The sequence below is a fragment of the Schistocerca americana genome, chromosome 5, assembly GCF_021461395.2.
Source record: "Schistocerca americana isolate TAMUIC-IGC-003095 chromosome 5, iqSchAmer2.1, whole genome shotgun sequence".
In the NCBI taxonomy this organism is placed as follows: domain Eukaryota; kingdom Metazoa; phylum Arthropoda; class Insecta; order Orthoptera; family Acrididae; genus Schistocerca; species Schistocerca americana.
The window spans coordinates 79,462,359-79,467,372 of NC_060123.1; the positions used below are offsets into that span (position 1 = coordinate 79,462,359).

General features: G+C 43.1%; 1 pseudogene; it reads right to left on the reverse strand.

Moving 5' to 3' along the window:
* Positions 1 to 3,518: 3,518 nt before the first annotated feature.
* On the reverse strand, positions 3,519 to 3,636 carry LOC124617045 (annotated as a pseudogene).
* Positions 3,637 to 5,014: the final 1,378 nt, after the last annotated feature.

Below are 5,014 nucleotides of genomic sequence, written 5' to 3' on the forward strand. Positions count from 1 at the left end.
CGTCATGCAGGATGAGACTGCATCGTACACAGAAGCGCCAAGTCTGCCGCTGTAATGGAATAGCAAACAGCAGCCTCGCCTCCAGAAGACAGAAGTTAGAAGGTATTTGAAGACGTATCTGGGTGACTCGTGAGGATAGGAAGCAGACGGCCTCACATCAGCAGTCACCTGTGAGCTGGTGGTGAATATCTGACAGCCGAAGACTGGCAAGCTGGAGTCCGTTGTTCGAGTCCAGGACACTGACCTTCCCCTGCCACGCCGCTCTGCTGTCTGACGCACAACACTGAGACACGCGGCCGCATAGAGAAGAGAAACACTGGGACGCCACATCCAAGGTATCACCATCCGATTCTCTACTTCGTTCTCAATAATTAATCGGGCCACCTCATGATGTGTGTCTCCAGTCAACTGGGCGAAACAGTGACGTGAGATACACACCACCAGGCGTAATCAGATGCCGCCGCTCACGTAGCAGAAGGCTTCAGAAACGACACAGCTGCCGCTCTCCCAGCCAGAAGAATCCAGTAAGGAAACCATTGTACAAATCTTTCAATAAAAGTTATCTTATGTAAAAATGCTGTTTCATTCTACCTCATACCCCAGCCAAGGAAGAACCCACCCGGCCCACATGTTCTTAAGAGAGAAAAAGTAATTTATTTAGTGTTTTTCACCCTGACATAATGCTTTAGAATCAAATGCCCTTTGCAGTAATGCTCAACCTGACACTAGCCTAGCATCAAAAGAGGTTATCCAGTTACACTATATTTTATTTTTCATAAAGTTTTTAATTTTTCACAAAATACTCTCTCCTTGCGAACATTTATCACAGTTTTTAGATTTCGACTCAGTTATAAAGGTTTCCTTAACACTTGATATTTTCTACAAGATCGATAATTTTGTCTGTCGATTTTTGCCCGATACTGTTTAGGTAAATGAAAATCTTTGACACTGCAATTTGAATTTAATTTTACCATCACAAATAGAGGCCACGTATCGACTTTCTTTATCGTTCGAGAAGCTAAGCTGTGGTAGCCATTTTTGCAGACGAATTAAAGCGGCAGCTCTTTATATTTTCAGCTGGTACACTCACTGCAATTTTGGAAGTTATGGATGTCTTTACTTTCTTCGAAAGCTTGAACCTGCCAACTTTATTATTTTTTTTAAAAGAAAATACGAGCTGACAATGTGGTTTGTAACTGGTAAACCTGGAAATGAAAGAAGTTCGGGCGTGGGTTAGGAACTCGTGAATTTGTCGTGGAGAGGGGTGGGTTGGATCACGAAGCACTAGCGGTGCCTCAGAGAGGCCCCATCACTTCTGCAGCTCCTTACCGATGCTAGCCCCCTCCCTCCCTCCTCCCCCCCCCCCACCAACAAGTCACACACGGAAAATAAATCAGTAGTTCAGTAGATACAAGAAAATGTCTGCAAATATCTAGTGTCTGTTACAAAGGAAGGTCTTCAGCTCCCTAAGGATCCTTCTAGAAGACTGATACTGACAAAAATATCAAGGCGCTGAAGGATTTGCGATGTTGCTGTTTGGTACTGCTCTTCAGGCCCTACAATTTACTCTGCAGAAGACTAAGAAGCATACATTAGGGATTACTGAATGATTAAGTTGAGTCTGCACATTGATGAAGAGGAACCTCAGGATGTAAAACAAGAAAATGTGAAACCTGAACTGCCATCAGTTGAAGGTGAGAGTGAATATGCCTCTCGAATGGAGAAAGTTGTTCAGGTTGTTTCCACGTACTACTGTTAAAGATTGAATATCATTTCATATTCTATGAATACTGTAATTGATAACTGGAATTAGCTATCTCCTTATTTATGTCATTTCATTCTAAGCTAGTCATTTTTGTCCATGATTTTGTGGGATAATAAGAAAAAGATTGGTAGAAAAAAAATCAGGAAATTGAAGTTATATGACGACAGAGATCTTTTCTCTGCCGGGGGACTTGATGTTTGTGTTTTACTCATCATTTAGCCATCATCATTATTTGTGAGAGTGACTAGATTGGATTGTGGAAAGAAAATGAACTGTGTAAAAATTGTTCCTTTATACGGGCGCTGATGAACGCGGCCCAGAAACCAAACATCATCATAATTATCATGAGAGAGATCCCGTGTTCGAAACTACTGAGAAACAATTTCTTATGGCAAAATTTCCGCCTAGTAGCAGCAGCGTACGGACTCCATGCTAAACTCGACGACAGTAGGGAATTACTTTCAGAAATGATTCAGTTGTTGAAGACTGAAATGTCTAAAGCCAAAGCATATCCCTCATATTGTCAGTCAATTACAAATATCATTGAAGAACTGCATTACTATGTCTAAAGTTGTCACATTTTATTGGTAAGGTTTACTGAATCGACTTGCAAACAGAATTTTGAGATTTTCAATTTCACCAGGGAGTGAGACTGGAGACAGTATGACTCATTTACCATGAGACTTCAGGCAAGTCATTAGTCACATCTAATGCAAAATTTAATTTCTCATTTCGTTTTTGTACATCTGACAGGTACAGCGTTTTTGCTGAAAATAGGGGACCAAAGAGCTTTTTTTCCCAAATACCAGTTACGAGTGACTGTACTGAGCTGACATACTTGCCAATGTTTCTTTCTATCAGTAAAATGCGAAGTTTTGTTAACAGTACTCTTGTGGTACTTCTTTAACCACATTTTAAAATCTGCAGGAGTACTTTCATTGCAGTTACCAAATGATGACGAATACTGGATTGAACAGTTGTATGATCCAAAAAATTAAACTAACTGGGAAGATAATCTCTGGCATGCTGTGTTTCATGTGTCACGGCAGACTACTTTTCTTAGATACATTATTATTAGTAGTGCTCTGAGCTTATAGCATTGTCATGCGTAATGTTGCAAAAACTGCGCATTTTACTGATATGATATGTGTCACAGGTCGACAATATGGACGTTATGTTTTGCCGTTAGACATTTCAGTCTTTATTTTTAACAGCTGAGTTACTTCTGAAGGTAATTCCCTACTTGGATAAAGTTTAACGTGGACTCCATAAGACGCTGGTACTTGGCCGTAATTTTCGCATTAAAAAAATAAAAAATAAAGAATAAATTTACTCTCAGCAGTTTCGAAGACAGGATCTCTGTAATCGCATACTTGCATTTAACTGACTGAGCCACTCAGCACGATATTTCTGGTTCCAGATTTACCACTTTCAAATCGCATTGTCAGCTCGATTTTTTCTAAATGTTGGCAGGTTCGCACTTTCAAATAAAATAAAGACATCAATAACTACCAAAATTGTAGTGAACATACCAACTGAAAGTGTAATGAAGCACTCTGTCTTCAGGCCGCAAGTGGCCGATCGGGACCATCCGACCGCCGTGTAATCCTCAGCTGAGAATGCGGATAGGAGGGGCGTGTGGTCATCACATCGCTCTCCCGGTGGTTGCGAAGGTTTTCTGTGACCGGAGCCGCTAATGTTCGGTCCAGTAGCTCCTCAATTGGCATCACGAGGCTGAGTGCACCCCGAAAAACGGCTACAGCGCATGGCGGCCCGTATGGTCACCCATCCAAGTGCCGGCCACGCCCGACAGCGCTTAACTACGGTGATCTGACGGGAACCGGTGTATCCACTGCGGCAAGACCGTTGCCACTGAATATGTAATGAGCTGCTCCTTTAATTTGCCTGCTAAAATGGCTACCACAGTTTAGCGTCTCGAACGATAACAAAGGTCGATACGCGGCCTCTGTCATCATCGATATGGCGTGTACACGTCATAATGACGTCACGCGTGACTTTACCAATGTGCAATGACGCACCCTCGGCGCGGAGGTGACGCAACAAGGGCGCACGCGCACCACCGGCTTCATCGGTGGAGAATGCCGCACTAGGTCCGCAAACACATCCGCCGCCAATAGGAATTCTATAAGCATGTGCCGCCAGCGGCGACTCCGCAGGTAGCTTCGCCTCACTCAGCTTCCAGATGTCCATCGACTACACGGCCGACCACAGCCAGAAGCTGCGCCGCCCGCTCCTCTGGCAGGGCGCCGTTCTGCTGGACTGCGGTGTCTCACAGGTGTCTGACTTTGGCCGAAACGATCAGCGGACTTGTCTCAGGCTATTGTAGTCAACTTTAAGTTTAAAAAGGCACCTTAAACGACTACACAATTTTTGCCAGTGTAATTCAGACATCTCCCAATACTTCAAGAAAGGCAATATTTTGAGATAAAAATACAGTCTTTGTTGCGCAGGTTTTTGTTTTCAAATTTCAATGACGCGTTTCGCCTGAGGTAGGCATCTTCAGATTACAGAAAATAATGACGGCACACGGCGTTAATAAATTAATCGTATCGGAATACATAGGCAAAAGACGACTGGGATATCGAAAAGTTGAAAATTTCCAACGCATGTCAAGCGGGTTTGCTTACAGACATCGGTAATTTTCGACTTCTTGGTATCCCAGATGTATTTTGCCGATATTTTCGCCACGTGTAATCATTTTTAAGGACGGCATGAGCAGTGACCAGTTTCTGTAATCTGAACGTGCCTACCACAGGCGAAACTCATCATTCTGCATCTACGTTATTATTCTGCTATTCACAATAAAGTGCCTGGCAGAGGGTTCAATGAACCACCTTCAAGCTGTCTCTCTACCGTTCCACTCTCGAACGGCACGCGGGAAAAACGAGCACTTAAATTTTTCTGTGTGAGCCCTGATTTCTCTTATTTTATCGTGATGATCATTTCTCCCTATGTAGGTGGGTGGCAACAGAAAGTGTTCGCAATCGGAGGTGAAAACTAGTGATTGAAATTTCATAAGAAGATCCCGTCGCAACGAAAAACGCCTTTGTTTTAATGATTGCCACTCCAATTCACGTATCTTCTCTGTGACACTATCTCCACTATTTCGCGATAATACAAAACGAGCTGCCCTTCTTTGTACTTTTTCGATGTCATCCGTAAGTCCCACATGATGCTGATACCACACCGCACAGCAATACTCCAGAATAGGGCTGACAAGCGTAGTGT